Source organism: Pinus tabuliformis, chromosome 9 (assembly GCF_031772625.1).
Source record: "Pinus tabuliformis cultivar Carrire ecotype Pingquan chromosome 9, CPIR1, whole genome shotgun sequence".
Classification (NCBI taxonomy): domain Eukaryota; kingdom Viridiplantae; phylum Streptophyta; class Pinopsida; order Pinales; family Pinaceae; genus Pinus; species Pinus tabuliformis.
Window position 1 is genome coordinate 1,900,404,665 of NC_142307.1, and position 18,541 is coordinate 1,900,423,205.

An 18,541-nucleotide genomic window follows, 5' to 3' on the forward strand; every position below is an offset into this window, starting at 1 on the left:
AGTGTTAAGTAGTACAACACATACATCCTCTCTAACTTGTGGTAGGTACATGCTTACCATAAAGGATAAGTATCACACACATGCCCAAGTCTCCTCACCCATTGGTTAGATGGTGAGGAACAATCCCAACAATCCTAGATTGTGGATATAATGCACGCTGGGGTGTACTCTTCCAAGTCCCAGACTTGGTAGTAGGGGGAGATACCCACTTTTCATAAATGACAAGGATGGCACACAAACCCCATAGTAAAAATAGGTGAGATCTACTTACATAAGGGTAAGGATCATACCCTACCCTATTATCCATATTTCCCTCAACCCTAGGAGCTCTAAGGCTGAATTCCTTTCCCTAGGAGCTTAAACAGGGGGACAAAGAATAACTCAGTGTTCTTGATCAATTGGGATCCTTTCTTGGTAGGGTCACATCCATCAATCCAAGCTACTCTCTTAAGACCATGAACTTCCCTTTCAGTAAAGCCTTGATAAGTACATTTTTTATCTACTCATCATTCAAAATGTGATGGAGTTTTACAACTCTGCTCTGAACCATGTCCTAGATATAGTGGTATTAGATCTCAATATGCTTAAAATTTTCATGAAACACATGATTCTCTACAAGATGAATCCCTCTCTTACTGTCACAATATATAAGTGTCATATCTAGTACCTACTCAAACAACTCTCCAAAGGGTTTCCTTAACCATACAACCTCACAACTTTCCATTCCAGTAGAAATATAATTATCCTCGAAAGTACTATGGGAATGAACTTCTGTTTCATTTGCATCCAACATATTTCCCTTGTGAGAGGAAAATCTCACCAAGTCTCTACCACATCTCTATGTCTAGGAAAGAGTGCATCAATATGATATATTTCATCTCAAACTCATAAGCTATCTCCCTCTTGCACTCGAAAATCATAGCCTCTCCACCTGTCAAGAATAAGTCATTAACATAAAAAATCAAAATAAAGGGCATCCCTTGGACTACTTTGAAGTAGAGGTTTAGGTCAAAATTTATTCTCATAAATCCAAGCTTCACTAGGTAGCTATCAATTATGTGGGCATACCAAGCCCTATGGGCTTGCCTCAATCCATAAATATCCTTCTTCAGCTAGTAGACATGAGTCTTCCTATCATGTACTTAAAATCATTGTGGTTGGTCAACATATACTCTTCTTGGAGTATGCGAGGAAAAAATGTGATCTTCTCATCCATCTGGTGAGGAGTTCATCTATGGCTAGCAGTTAGAGCCACAATAGATCTAATGGTAGTGTAGCAAGTTACTAGTGTAAATACGTTATCATATATTCCCCCTCTTTCTAGAAGAAACCTCTAGCCATGAACCTTGCCTTATATTTTTCGATGCTTTCATTTGCTTCATCTTGATCTTTTATAGCCATTTCTAACTCACAACAAACTTCCTTTTGGGTCTCAAAACCACTTCCCACACATAATTCTTCATAATAGATTTGTAGTCTTCATCCATAAGATATTTCCAAAGCTGCTCTTTCACCGATTCTTCAAATGTGTGTGGTTCTACTTGTATGATGGAGCTGATAGCCACAACATACCCCTATTATTGGCATGGATCATTACAATGTTATCAAAATTCAATAAAACTAAAAGAAAGTTGTGTAGAAATAATCTTGATAATGGAATAAACCAAATGAATGTTGTCAGATCCCATGAAACTCCTTAAAATGCCTTTGGGACCTCTGATGAGATAATCTTGCTCTTGTGAATTTGCTATCACATATCCTAGAAATCCATCCTAGTTTCATTATAGAGGAAACAAAAATGGGGACATTATAGCGAGTGGGGTGGCTGGTTCACCCCCCAACACCTGTGTTAATTTTCTAGTGCTCCATGCTTAGCACAATCATTTATTTCAATTCTTTCTTGAGTCATTAATAAATTTATCCAATATAATTCAATATTCTAGTAACAATAAGCAATTGTTGATAGATCAATAAATCCAATGTAGAATAGAAGACAACCAAGAGGAAGAGAGACACTGTAAAGGAAAACCCCACAAGGGGGAAAACCCTTTAAAAAATATTCTTCTATTAGATTGTCATCAAATTTTCAACAGAGAGATATAATGTTACAATTCATCAAGAGTGAGTCAAAGTCAAACATTTAACTATCCCAATAATTCAACCCACTAATATCTAATGAGAGATGAGCCCAAACGTCAAATTTGGTCAACAATTCAATTATGCAATTATGGTCAAAGTTAATAAAAATAATAGTTTCCCTAACCATTCAATGGTTAATGGTAAAAAGCCCTCCAATTCAACATCATCAATAATCAAAAGATGAAACATTCTTTGATGGTAAAAGTCTAGTCAAAATAGTCAACAAAAGCTTAGTCAAATGAGAGAGAAGATCATGGTCAAACTTTAGAAATTCTATGGCTAACTTTAGTCAAAGTCTATGGTTAACCTTGGACAAACTAACCAAAATAATTTGGCCTCTTCAACAATAAATTTGGCCTTTTTCCCAACTCAAACAAAGTCAAACCAAGCTCTAAGATCAAGATGTCAACACTGGTGATGAGCTTCAATATTGCAACAAGAATGTTGCAGCTCCCAAGACTACCAAATTTAACTATCAACCAAGGGTTTTTACAAACTTAAGTGGTATCGACATTGTATGTGCAACATACAATGTGTCCTTCTTTTGTGGATCTGATGTAATGGGGTGAATGTCATGAAACAAAAACAAAAATGGAATTGTTACTCTATTTTCAAGAAATGGAATTATTACTTTCTCAACATGTATATGCTAACTAATCAATTCATGAAAGGACAAAGGTTAATCTACTTGCATAAAGAAAGTTATTTTATCTTACATAATTCATCAAACTACCAGTGAAAATTTCATGTACCATCTACCTAGTTCACACTTTCTTGTAAATCAGTAACCTACATGCATCATACTTTTGATAAAGAAACTAAGTCTACTATGGTTTTGTAGTGAATAAAAGGGATGGTTGGAGTTGATTAGAAGCTTCCCCTGATCATAAAATCATAGCTAGGGGTCATTATTCATCTAGACTAAGTCATAGTTGCAATGGGGATCAAAACTGATCAAGGAAAGTGGTGTTACAGGTTTGCTATAAGAGAAGACATAATTGCTATAGGAGGATATAACTCACCGAATGACCAATTAAATGAAAATAGGATGGGGATTTTTTTTTATTGAGTAGCATTTCTTATGTCTCGATTCCAAGTGGAATCACTCCAAAATTCCCTTGTTCACACATGCTAAAAAATAGTAGAAAATTACTAGTCTAAAATATGGAAATTCGAGAACTAGTGAGTTAGTTAACCTATCAAATTCCTAAACTAATGCAGAGAAAATTCAATGCGGTCAATTTTTTTATTAACTTGAATGTTTTTGTGATCTAATGCAAGTGTAATAAACTCAAATGAAGCTCATTAAGATGTTCTAAAAAATAGTAGAAAATTACTACTATTTTGCTACAAGGACTTCCAGAAATTATAGATTCATGAACTAGTAACCCAATCCAAGTAGCTCAATGATGAAGATGAATTTTAAAATATATTCTAAGGATGCATCATTCTTGTGTCGGGTGTGGAGCATGATTATTTAGAGGTATTTGTTTCAGCCAGATGTATACCCTAGGAAGTTTGTACACCCCTCCATGCGGAGGGGTGCGGGGGGGACTTGTCCCCCCGCGGGGGCCGATCCCCCTAGCTGGGGAGTCTGGAGGCCAGTGGTGCCCCGGCGGGGGTTCAAGGGTAGTGCCCCCCAAAGCTAAAAAGAGATGTAAAATTGCCTTGTAAAAATATAGTAATTTCTAGTCAATATGGGTCGTTCATTAGGCAAATGATCGGACAGTAGAACTTATGTTTAGTTTAGGGTTTTTTTTCCCTAGAAGGCAACCCCTCTCTTTGTATGGGGCATTGTATTAAGGCTGTGTAATATAAGTGTATTCTCTGAGTGAGAACAGAGAGGTGAGACTGTGAGAGAAAACAGAGGATATTACAATGGATCTGTTGTAGGTTGTGTCTCTTCATTTTGCTGGATAATAGAAAGGAAGGACTGGCTGTTTAGGGTGGATGTAGCCCAAACTAGGTGAACCACATAAATTTGTGTCTCTCTTGTTTTATGCATTTTCTGTGTTTATATTTATGCAATATTCTATTTGTTCCATTACTCTGTAATATATAATTTTCTAACAACTCGTATCGGAGCCGAAGGTCTATTTGGCTGATAAACTCATAGGAAAGAAGGGTTCCTTGTTCGAGTGGGAGAAATGGTGGAAGATGGTAAGTTTAGGGTCGAGAAATTTAATCGCCAAAACTTCTCGCTGTGGAAGATGTTGATGGAAGATTATCTACATCAAAAATATTTGTGCCTACCATTGGGCGAAAAAACAAAGATGCCGATGGGTATGAAAAATGAAGAATGGAACCTTCTCGATAGACACGCACTCATAACAGTATGGTTGTGCCTCACAACATCGGTTGCCTTCAACATTTTGAATGAAACAACAACATAGGGTTTGATTAAGGTGTTGGAGAAACTATATGAAAAACCCTCAGCCTCAAACAAGGTATTTCTTATGAAACGATTATTTAATATGAAGATGTCAGAAGGTAGAACTGTTGTAGACCATTTAAATGATTTTAATACTGTTACAAGTCAGTTATGTTTTGTAGGGGTAAACTTTGATGATGAAGTTAGAGCTCTGTTATTCTTGTGCTCATTGCTAGAAAGTTGGAATGGTTTAGTAATGGCCATTAGTAACTCTGTTTCTGGATCTAGTACTTTAAAGTTTGATGATGTTGTCGGTGCTATCCTTAGCGAGGAAATGCGATAGAAAAGCTCCGGTGAGACATCGGGTAATGCTTTGAGTGTAGAGTCTAGGGGAAGAAAAATGGAAAGAGGAAAGCGCTCAAGATATCACAGTAAATCAAGGAAAGGCAGATCCAAGTCCAGATCGAGGATAGTGTGCTAGAAATGTGGAAAGAAAGGAAACCTAAAGAAAGACTGTAGATCTCAGAAGGGAAAAGAAGGAGATGCACAACAAGAAAACAATCATGAAGCAAATGTGACAGGTGAGATGCTACAAGATGCTTTGATTCTTTCTTTCAAAAATATTACCGATTCCTGGGTGGTAGATTCAGGGGCCTCATTCCATGCCACACCTGATAAGAAATATTTTCATGACTATGTTCAAGGAGATTTTGGACAAGTCCATTTGGGTGATGATAAACCCTGTAAAATTGTTGGAATGGGTAAGGTTATTGTAAAAAAACAGAATGGAAACCAATGGCTACTAAAGGAGGTAAGGCATGTTCCAGTTCTGAAGAAAAATCTAATTTCAACAGGGAAGTTAGGTGGTGAAGGTTGTGTGACAACTTTCACAGATAAAGCTTGAAAGGTCACCAAAGGAGCCCTGGTAATAGCAAAAGGTGAAAAGGTTGGTACATTGTATTTATGCAATGGTATTTCTAACTCTGTTAATGCTTTAACTTCCATAGGAGCAGATGCAGAATTATGGCATCATAGGCTCAAACACATGAGTGAAAAGGGGATGAAGATTCTTCACTCAAGGAATTTGTTGCTGGGTTTGAAGAATGTTGATTTGGACTTTTGTGAGAATTGCATTTATGGAAAACAGAAGAGAGTCAGATTTCTCAGAGTTGGGAAAGAAAAGAAGAGCAAAAAATTAGAGCTTGTGCATACAGATGTATGGGGACCTTCTTAGGTATCATCTCTTGGTGGCTCTCGTTATTATGTTACTTTTATTGATGATGCAACTAGAAAAACTTGGATTTATTGTATTAAGAATAAATCTGATGTATTTGACACTTTCAAGAAATGGAAAGCTTTAATTGAGATTGAGATAGGAAAGAAATTGAAGTGTCTCAGATCAGAAAATGGAGGTGAATATTGCAGCAAAGAGTTTGATAGGTATTGTTTAGAGCGTGAAATTCATAGAGAGAAGACAGTTCCAAGAACACCACAAGAAAATGGTGTGTCGGAAAGGATGAACAGAACAATCATGGAGCGTGCAAAGTGTATGAGATTGCATGCAAGATTGCCTTTACAATTTTGGGCAGATGCTGTAGATACTGCTGTTTATCTAATAAATAGAGGGCCTTCAAGTTCCTTGGAAGGTGGTGTTCCAAAGGAATCATGGACAGGTAAAAAGGTAAACTACTCTTTTTTAAAGCCTTTTGGTTGTGAGACCTTTGTCCATATTAATATAGAAAATAGAACAACGCTTGAGGCAAAGTCAAAGAAATGTACCTTTATTGGATATGGTGTTAATGATTTTGGTAATTGATAATTTGATTACAAAAATCACAAAATCATTAGGAGCAGAGATGTAATATTCAATGAAAAGGTCTTGTAAAAGGATCAGTTGTAGGAAAAGAAACAGGAAAAAGAAAACAAGGAATACGCAGTTCTTGATGAGATCACTGAAAAGGTAAAGGTGCCTGAAAATAATAATAATCAACAACCACAACAACAACAACCACCACAATAGCAACAGGCACTCGAAACACCTGAAAGTGGTGTTAGAAGATCTACCAGGATAAGTATACCTCCTAAACGATACTCTCCTTCATTATATTATTTATTGTTGACTGATTCCGGTGAACCTGAATGTTAAGAAGAAGCAATGTAGGTTGAAAGTAGGAAGAAGTGGGAGGTAGCCATGGAAGAAGTGATGGACTTCTTTAATGCATAACCAGACTTGGGACTTAGTCAGGTTGCCTACAGGAAAAACTACATTAAGAATAAATGGGTTTACAGGCTGAAGAAAGAAGATGGAGGAAAACAGAGGTACAAAGCTAGACTTTGGTGAAGGGGTTTGCACAGAAGAAAGGTATTGATTTTGATGAAATATTTTCTCCTTTTGCTAAAATGAATTCAATCAGAACTATTTTAAGTCTAGTAGCAGTTGAAGATTTGCATCTTAAGTAGTTAGATGTAAAGACAACATTTCTCCATGGGGATTTGGAGGAAGAGATATATATGCAGCAGCCATAAGGATATGAGGTAAAAGAGAAGGAGAAACTAGTGTGCAGGTTGAAGAAGAGCTTGTATGGCTTAAAACAAGCTCCAAGGTAGTGGTATCTAAAATTTGACAAGTTTATGTCAGAACAAGGTTATACTATATGTCACTTTGATCATTATGATTATTTAAAAAAGAAAAATGATGGCCGCTATATTATATTGTTATTGTATGTGGAGGATGACATGCTTGTTGCAGGTTCTAACATGCAGGAAATAAGTGTGCTCAAAACAAAATTAGCAAATTCATTTGCAATGAAGGATTTGGGAGCTGCAAAGTAAATTCTTGGAATGAGAATAACTAGAGACAGGAAAAATCGCACATTAACATTGTCCCAGAATGAGTACATACAAAAGGTGTTGAAAAGATTTAATATGCACAATGAAAAACTAGTTAGTACACCTTTTGCTAGCCATTTCAAACTTAGCAAGGAAATGTGCCCAAAGACCCAAGAAGACATGGATTATATGTCTAAATTTCCATATGAATCAGCAGTTGGAAGGTTAATGTATGCAATGGTCTGCACAAGGCCTGATATTGCACATGCAGTGGGAGTTGTAAGCAGGTACATGAACAATCCAGGAAAGGAACATTGGATGGCAGTGAAATGGATTCTTAGATATTTGAAAGGTACCACAAATTAAGCATTATGCTTTGGTGGTTCAAACATTTCTCTACAGGGATATGTTGATGCAGATATGGCAGGTGACAGAGATAATAGGAGGAGCACTAGAGGATATGTATTTACTGTAGGTGGAACAACTGTTAGTTGGGTTTCAAAAATCCAAAGTGTTGTTGCACTTTAAACAATAGAAGCAGAGTATGTTGCTGCTACAGAGGCTAGTAAAGAAATGATTTGGCTACAAAGGTTTATGGGTGAATTGGGTAAGAAGCATGATATGGGCACGTTATACAGTGATAGCCAAAGTGTCATTCATCTTGCAAAGAACTTAGCATTTCACTCCAGGACTAAACAAATATAGCTCAAGTACTATTTCATATGATCAGTGTTGGAAGATGGAGAGTTGAAGCTGCAAAAGATATAACGTAGCCACAATCCTGCAGATATGCTAACAAAAGTTGTAACCAGGGAAAAATTGACAATATGCTCAGTTTCAATTGGTCTTCAAGGATGAAGATGAAGATGAGAAATAGCCAAGTCCAAAGAGGAGTCATTGTCAAGCAAATGAAGCAGCGGTGGAGTTGCTACAATCATTCTCCAAGTGGGAGATTGTTGGGTGTGGAGCATGATTATTTAGAGGTCTTTGTTTCAGTCAGATGTATACCCCAAGAAGTTTGTACACCCCTCCATGCAGGGGGGTGCAGGGACGACTTGTCCCCCCCATAGGGGTCTGGGGGGACCGATCCCCCCGACTGGGGAGTCTGGGGGCTAGTGGTCCCTCGGCGGAGGTTCGAGGGTAGCACCCTTGAAGCTAAAAATAGATCTAAAATTGCCTTGTAAAAATATAGTAATTTCTAGTCAATCTGGGCCATTCATTAGGCGGATGATATGATGGTAGAACTTTTGTTTAGTTTATGGTTTTTTCTCCCTAGAAGGAAACCCCTCTCTTTGTATGAGGGCATTGTATTGAGGCTGTGTAATATATGTGTTTTCTCTGAGCGAGAACAAAGAGGTGAGACTGTGAGAGAAAACAGAGGATATTACAGCAGATCTACTGTAAGTTGTGTCTTTTCATTTTGCTGGATAATAGAAAGGAAGGATTGGCTGTTCGGGGTGGGCGTAGCCCAAACTAGGTGAACCATGTAAATCTGTGTCTCTTTGGTTTTATGTGTTTTCTGTGTTTATATTTATGAAATATTCTATGTGTCCCACTGCTCTGTAATATATAATTTTCTAACATCTTGTGTCTCTATGAATAACCTAAAAATTAACACACTTAAATCATTTAACCCAATCTTAAAACAAAAGAAGCATTAATACTAAATGCAAAAATAGGCAAAACAAGAATAAGAGATGCATGTGAATAATAAATGAAAAGAAAAAAATAAATTGTACCAAAGGGATCTGAGGCTCCTAGGATGGCCAAGCCCAAGGACACTCAAACCAAGCTTTAGAAGCTAAAAATGGCACCAAACTTCATTATTTGAATCAATCCAAGTGCATCTCTGCTAGAAATGAAATTAGAGTTGTACAAATATAAGTTTTCTCCACAAGAAGACTAAAAAATGCATTCCCATAGAGGAAAATTCGAATTGGTAATTATATAAAATGATGCAGAAGCATTCTCCTTGAAAATATGAAGCTTTCTCCTCTAGAATCCCTCAAATAGTGGATCTGGTTCCCAACACTAGGAATTGACATTAAATGATAGGGAACACATTTCTAGATTTTTTCAATCATTGGAGCTTCAGAATTTGTGCAATAATTTCATAATATCCTGTTGATTTATTATCCAATAGTGATCCTCCTATAGTAGGGAGCAAGTCCCTAGATTATCTCCTCCTCCAAATCTTCATAATCTTCCCAATATTCTCATAATATTCTACAAAAATAAATAATATTAGGCACAAATATGCAATTTTCTTTAAACCTTCCTAATGAACATATTAAAGCTAAAAAAAATTATTAAGTTTAGAAGGAGAGGTTGAATATGGCCTTAATGTGCCTAAGAAAGGTTAGATGGGACTTAATTTGTGTCTAATTTAGAGACCCGTAAATTGGTCAAAGTAACAAAAGATGAATTGGTTCAACAAAAAATCCCTCCCTCCTTCGCACACGTAAGAAAGACCTATAATTTCACATTTTTATGAAAGAGTCCAATAAAATAAAGATGTGTGTGATGATTCTCCAAAGTGATGTGACATGAGGTCCATTTGTATGTGGTGGAGGAGACCCAATTTTACCTTTAGGCCAACCTGTACTTTTGTGCACATGTGGTTCCATCATTCAAAATAATAATTTTCCTTGACCAAATTAAATTCTTCTAAGGGCTAGAAGGTTCTTCTCGAGATGAGGAATGCTTCCCAAAGGAGGGAAATTTTCCTTAAGCTTCCAAATTAACACTGCCTCTTAGCTAGGGAGAAATTTCCTATTGTATCATAAGTTTCATCACTTCTTTTATCATCTTTGCTCATCTCCTAAATTCTCTCCATTCTAAATAAGAATAATCATCATAGGGGAACTCTACCGACCACCCTATATCCAAGGAAAACAAGTGAGATCCACTTACCACAATGGAAAGGATCACACTTGATCATATTGTCCATTAAGCCTTCCACCTGAACCCTCAAGATTCAAGTGGTAGAACACATGCATCCACTCTAACTTGGGGGCGATATAAACTTATCATAAAGGGTAAGGATCATACACACACCCAAGTCTCATCACCCATTGGCAAGATTTGGAGGGACAATCCCAACAAGCCTAGCTTGTAGGTAGAATTCACATTAGGGTGTACTCTGCCAAGTACCAAACTTGATAGTAGGGGGAGATACCCACTTGTTATAAATGAAAAGGATAAAAAGCATGCCCTACATTGGAAATAGGTGAGATCTACTTACATAATGGTAAGGATCATACACTATCCTAGTGTCTAGAGTTCCCTCAAGTGCAGGAGCATTAAGGCTCAATTCCTCACTGTAGGATCTCAAACAAGGGGGAAGAGAATAACTCAATGTTATTGATCAATTGGTACCGTTACCTGGTAGGGTCACTTCCATCAGTCCAAGCTACTCTGGAAAAAAACTCCTATTTTGGTAAATCTTTGATAAGTATATCTGTTATTTTCTCATTAGTAAAAATGTAATGGATTGTTATGGCTCCTCTCTACACCATGTCCCAGATATAGTGATATGTAATCTCAATATCCTTTGACTTATCATGAAACACAAGATTCTCTGTCAGATGAATCCCTCTCTTTTCATCATAATATATAAGTGTCATATTCAGTACATATTAAAAATACTATCTAAAGGTTTTCCTGAACCATACAAAATCATAGCATTCCATACCAAAAACAATATAATTACCCTCGATAGTACTAAGGGAAATTCACTTCTATTTTTAGATCATCCAACATGTCATGACATATCTAAGGCTAAAACAATAACATGATGTGATATTCCTATCAATAATATTTCCAGACCAGTGAATATCAATGTATTCATGAAGTCTCACATCTCCAACAGCGTTTCTCAGATCAAGATTGATCGGCCCATGTAAATATCTTAGCACATGCTTAGCAGCAACCTAGTGTGCATGTAGAGGCTCAATCATGAATTAAATTGGAGTGATAACTGCAAAACATATGTTCGATTGAGTGTTCACAAGGAACATCAATGCCTCAATCAACTATCAATACTTAGAAGGATTTTCCAGGTTAAGTCCTACAACTTCTCCACGTAGCTTTTTGAATTTCAGCTCCATCGGTGTGGCCATCGACTTTCATTCTATCATTTCAAATATTTCTAGAAGTTTCAAAACATATTTCTCTTGTGAGAGGAAAATATCACTAAGTGTCTACTAGAACTCTATGCACTGGAAATAATGCATAATCAATATGATATATTTCAACTCAAATTCAGATGCTATCTCTCCCTTGCACTCAAAAATCAGAGGCACTCAACCTATCAAGAATATGTTGTCAGCATACAAAACAAAAATAAGGGGAATACTTTGGACTACATTGAAGTAGAGGTTTAGGTCAGCATTGTTTCTCATAAATCCAAGCTTCACTAGGTAGATATCAATTATGTTGGCATACCAAGCCCTAGGGGCTTGCCTCAATCAATAGAAAGCCTTCTTCAGTTAGCACACATGAGTCTTCCTATCATATACTTTAAATCCCCATGGTTTCTCAACATATAGTTCTTCTTGTAGTATGCCATGAAGAAATGTGGTCTTCACATGCATCTAGTGAAGACTCCATCCATGGCTAATAGCTAGAGTCACGATAAATCTAATGGTAGTGTAGTAAGCAACTATTGTAAATATGTTTTATGATTTTATGCCTCATTCTGGGAGAAATCTCTAGCCACTAACCTTGACTTATGTTTTTTGATGCTTCCATATACTCCATGCATGATCTTGTATACAAATTTCTAAGTCACAAAAAAATTACCTTTGGCTCTCAAAACCACTTCCCACACATCATTCCTCATAATAGATTTGTATTCTTCATTCATATAATATTTCCAAACCTACTCTTTCACAACTTATTCAAATGTGTGTGATTCAACTTGTATAATGGATCTCATAGCGACAACATATCCCTGGTATTGGCATGGCTTCTTACTTTCCCTGAAGGTTCCGTTGTTATCAACATTAACTTCAATATCTTGTAAGGTATAATGAGACCATATAGGTCTCAACCTCGTAGGAGGATTACTTGGAGGAGGATCCAAGGGGTCCATTGGTTCCATAGGATTATCAACCATGTTATTCTTAGGTTTAGGCACATAAGGGCCTCCTAGATGATCATCATCCTTGTTCTCATCATTAGTAAGAGGAGGAGGAGGAGAAGTGTCACTTTCTCACCCAAGGGAAACATCCTCATCAAAAATCGCGTCCCTACTAAACTCTATACTCCTTTGAGCAGACACATATATTCTATAAGCTTTAGAAATTTTACAGTAACCAACAAGCATACATTTTTTCTAGTGGCTTCCATCTTTTTCCTCTTATCCCTCAACACATGAAAGTACACGGGGAAGCCAAAAATACTCAGATGTCCAACATTGGGCTTAATATCGGTGAAGGTTTCGTCAAGGGTCTTCTCTCCCAAGGCTTGATGAGGGGTCATGTTTTGAACATAGACTCTTGTATTAGTGGCTTCTCCCCATAGAAACTTCGACAACTTTTGATCATGCAGCTTGGCTTAGGAAACTTCCACGATGGTCCTATTATTCCTTTTAGCTATGCCATTCTACTTGAGATTATAAGGTACCAAGGTTTCCTTCTTGATTCCAACTTTCTTGCAAAAGTTAACAAACACATTTGAAGTATATTATCAACCATTTTTAGACCTGTTGTTTACCTGTTTGATTATCTATTAGTGCCTTGTAATCTTTGAACATATTAAATGATTCATCCTTGTTCTTCAAATATAATATCCATGTCTTTCAAGAGAAGCATCCATAATGATTATAGAGTATAGGTAGCCACCAAGAGAATGCACTGGAATGGATACACATAAGCTCGAATGTATGAGTTGTAGAACTCCTCTTGTATTTCTCTTGCTAGTAGCAAATTCCCCCCTCAACTAATTTCTACCTCCACATCTCGAAAAAACCTCGTCATGAATAGCTTGAACCTCAAGCATTCCAAAAACCATCCTTCTTACTTTAGGTAGGGATTCATAGTCAAGATGGGAAAACCTATGGTATCATAGCTCACTTTGATGATTGTTATCATGTAACAATTCTAGAATTAGTCTTCCATTGACTCTATAGAGTCCTTCAATTCTTGATCCCAAGGTGAATGTATCTCTCACGTGGGATTCCATAAGCCAAGTGAGGACATTTCCTCTTATGAAACCAAATCTCATCCCTTTTCTTCTAGGGTAGATAAAAATACAAGGTTTTTCTTCAATCCTGGTACATACATAACATCATGAAGATGTATTATTTCCCCATAGTCCAAATGAAATACAACAAAACCAAAACCCTTCACAGGATAAGTATATTTGTTCCCAAGAATAGTCTTTAAATTTGTCTCCCTCACAACCAGGTTTGATATGACTTCATGATACTCAGTGAAGTGTCTATAGGCCCACTATATACTAATAATCTAAGAAAAAAATTCTGAGGAGAGGAACTAGAATGATAGGAAACAAGAGAATATTTAGACTAAGTAACAATTACATTAGTTCTATAACTTGAATTTCTTGATCTCTTTTGAATAGGATGGCCTTCTTCACAATCATCGGGAACATCTCTTCTTATTCTATCATTAAACATGTTATTGTTGTACCCACGACTGCAGATAGACCTTGAAGTATCTCACTTTTCAAGATAGTCTCAGGCATGGTGACCTTTCTTGTGGGAATTCAAGAATTTAATTTTTCCTCCCTCTTATACTGGAGTCCTTTCAATCAGGGGTAGGATTTCTTGAACTAGATGGTATTCCCCTTCATTTCCCTTTTTTTGTATTGTGAAACAAATACAAAGGGAGATCCCTCTTCATTCCTTTGAATCCTTCCTCTAGATATCATCATGGTTTCTTCTTGAGTGCAATTTCCAATGATCTCATAAAATGTTGGGAACTTTTCATTGTTTCATATAGGAGTAATGAATGTTTCCCAAATAGGAGGAAGTCCTCCAAGGGAAATGAACACCAACTCTCTATCAAATATAGGTTCTCTGGTAGTCAATAATTAATCCTTGTGTTAGGATATCCTCACGAAGTATGATTGCATAGTTTCCCCCTTGCTCATTTTGATGTCATTGAGTTTATTATTCAAGGAAATAATGTGATTCAAATTGTTCACCTCATACATCCCAACTGACTTATCATTGATATCCTTGTATTTCTTAAATTTTGAAATGTAAGTAAGAAAATAATCTCTTAAACAATCTATATTAATTTTCTTTGCTTTGACCTCATGTTTCTTATACTTGGCCTTGAAAGTAGCATAAGTATTCTCAGAGGCTTGGGTACCATTCCTTCCACATATTCCAAGACATCATTTTCATCGAAGATCACTTCCAACCCAATATTCCAAGTGACAAATTTTGATGAGTCATTCAACTTCTTTGAATCCTTGAAGTATGAGCTAGACATATTGACCAAGTCAAATAAGTTTCTTCAAATATTTCCAAAGGTGATTTCTTGGCTCTTGTCTCCTTGGGCTTCTCTTCACCTTAACTTTGATACCATGTTAATTTTCCAATTTTCTATGCTTAGCATAATCACTTATTTCATTTCTTTCTTCAATTAGAAATTAGTTTATCCAATATAATTCAATCTTACAGTAATAATAGGCAATTGTGGATAGAAAAGTAAATATAATACAAAATAGAATATAGTCAAGAATAAGAGAGACATAATATCTGGTGAGAGACCAGGGAGAAACTCCACAAATGAAAAAACCCTTTCAAAATTCTTCTTTTATCATATTTTCATAAAATATTTAACATAGAGATACAATGTTCCAATTCATTAACAATGAGTCAAAGTCAAACCTTTGACTATCCAAAAAATTCAACCAACCAATATCTAATGAGAGATGAGCCAAAAATTCAAATTTGGTCAACAAGTCAAATTTCGTCAACAAGTCAATTATACAATTTTGGTTAGATTTAAGAGCAACAATAACAACCATAACTAGTCAATATTCCATGGTCAACAACCCTCCAAGTCATCTCTGTCAATATTCAAAAGGTGTGGCCTTATTTTTTGGTAAAATTCCAATCCAAACAATCAACTAAATCTTGGTCAAATGAGAGAGAAGATCAATGGTTAAACTTTATAAATTATGTAGTCAACCTTGGTAAAAATACCTAGAAAACTTCAGTATCTTGACTATTCAATTCGGCCTTCCAAACAAAATATTTTCCTAAGTCAAATAAATTCAAAGCAAGCTCCACGATCAAGAATTCAATGTTGGTAAAAATACCAAAACAGGAGATGAATTCAGTGAACAAAAAATCCCTCTCCCTCCTTGACACATGTGAATATACACCTATGATTTTAGAGTTGTATAAAATAATACAAGAGAAGAAGGATGTGTGTGATAATGCTCCAAAGTGATGTGAAATGAGGCCTATTTACACGTGGTGGAGGAGATCTGATTTGTCCTTTAGGGTGACTTGTACTTTTGTGCACATGTGGTTCTAAAATAATAACTTTCCTTGACCAAATTAAATTCTTCCAAGGGCTAGAAGGGTCTTCTTTGGATGAGGAAGAATTCCCAAAGGACGGAATTTTCCCCTAAGATGCCAAATTAACAACCTTACTATCCACGTCTCCTAGCCATATAGGGGAATTTATCTAACCATCCAAAATTATTTGAAATGCGATATATCAGTATGTCTAAGCTTGAAATGACCAACAAACATTGAAGCGCGAACCTCTTTATTAGCACCCTAAATTGGCTAAGGATTTTGAATTTATGTTTCCATTTCTCCTAGAGTGAGAATTAATAACATAATTTATGGATAGAGGCAGCACCCATATTAGCCTGCAAATCTTGGATGAATCTTCTATTTGGACATCATAGAGTCTCCGCCAATTTGAAGCTTAGAATAGCCATCTAACAAAGAAAACTTCAAGCGTCTTTCTAAAGTTAGAAATTATGCCACATTTTTGCTTTTAATTCCATAATAAGTAGAGTAAATTCTTAATACATTATGATCCCGATCAGAAAAGAGACCTCCATAACTAGAAGTCTCAGGGTTAGCTTTTGATGCCCCATCAAAGTTGAGCTTAACGAATACCTTAGAAGGAGGAGAATAGAATAAGGTAGATAATCGATAAGGAATATGGGACTTTAGAGAGGAGGGTGAAACAAGTGAAAGTAAAATATCTAAATTATTCAAAATAGTAGCTCTTTGAGGTTGAGTTTTCTAATATTCACAGGGTATGTCTCTGCTAGAATAGTTTCACATAAATTTTGTCTTATAATTTTTCACACTTGATCTATTATTTCTTTTTTTTCTTGAATATCATCCTATTATGTTATTTCCACAAAGGCTACATAACAAGTCCAACTACTAATAACCATGCTTTATTCACCACTAGCTGAAAATTAGGTTAGGGAACCATATCAAGCTATTATGAGATCGATCTAAAAGGTTGAAGGGATCTTGAATATTAGACCAAATTGTCTCATAATAAGGGCATGTGCTTGAAATATGTTCCATCGTTTCCTCTTGCTACCTACAAAGATGAATTCATGAGGTTCCTTAAAATATTTTTTATGGAATGTGGTCCCACGTCAAGATCTTACATATTTCTACAAACCAGAGAAACTGAGAAACCATGGGCCACAATTTATTCGTTTAGATTTTCCTCCAAATAGGTTCTCAGAGCAGAGTTTGCTAACCAACTACCATTGAGTAGGCTTCCTTCAAAGTGACCATGCCTTTGGTTTGGTATCCCCATTGCAAATTATTAGATTCCTGGTCAATGGGGATTTTATGATCCTGTAAGTCTTGAGCAAGAGTGGGCCAGTGAAGCATGGGAAGGGAATATGGCCTTTCCTCCTGAGTTTTCCATTCCTTCCATAGGGTTTCATTCGAAGTTGTTTTCCAAAAATACACCATTGTTAAACATGATTGTTTTGTAGTAAAATCTTGCAATTCTTTGAGATTTCACCATTCTCTTAGATGTAGAAATTGTTCCCAAAAGGCATGGTCCTGGATAAGATTATAATTCTCCCATGTTAAAATCCAGGTCAAATAGAAAAGAGGGAAACACTTAACCCACAGTTTCTATGATTGGGAATAATACGATCCATACTTTCTATTCGAAAATTGTTTCCAAAGATCTATTCGACCCTAGACCCATCTCCATTATAGTTCTACTTAGATGTCTTTGTTAATGACCTTAGGGTATCCTAGGCCTAAAACTCCAACCAATTTGGGAACACATAATTTCTCCCATGCCACAATCACAAATTTCTTGGAATTTGACACTTCTCTCGATTAGAAATTCCAAAACAAAGAAATAATAGATTTAGAGATACTTTTAAGAGTTGCTAAAGTTGATAATTGATAAAATGGAATAGCTTGTAACATTGATTTGAGAAATACTAGGCATCCTACCAAATTCAGATATTTTAATTCATAACAATCAAGTTTGTTCTAAATATTCTAAATAATACCTTGCTAACATGTTGATTTCAAGGAGTTTTCAACATAAGGAACTCACAAATATTTTGCTAGAAGACTGCTAGTTTGATATCTAAGAAGGTGAGTGATGCCAACCTAAGCCAACTTTACCCATAGTATGCATATAAAATGGATAATCTCATTTTTCCTAGGTATTTCAACCACCCTGTCTAGTCAAACCTTCATAAATTAAGGTTTTAGGCTTCTTAATTAACCTTCATTGCAAAAACATTTTATTTTCTATACATAGTCTGACCCCTCATTAACCTTTGATTAGAACATAATTCAACCCTTCTTAACCTTTGATTAATCCTTAACCCTTATTACATAACCCTCTATTTGTTTTCATTACCTGCTCGTCTTAATTGTACCTTGACCTTAGACTTTGGTTAAAATCTTATTTAACCCAAAATACATTAATTCGCTTTATTTCTATTATAACCTTCGTATAATAGAAACACACATAAAACACACATAAACTTACCTTTTCACCTTTCCTTGGCATTGGAACATATTTCGATGCTCTACCTTTATTGGGTTCATTCTCCATCGTTGATTTCACTCCACCAGATCAACGACTGTCGCGCGGTCTCCATTCATCCTCCGGAACTCAAATACATTTAACCCTGTTGTATAAACTTCTTGGGTCTGCTCCTTCCCAAGCCTTATTGGCTTCAACCTCCACCATA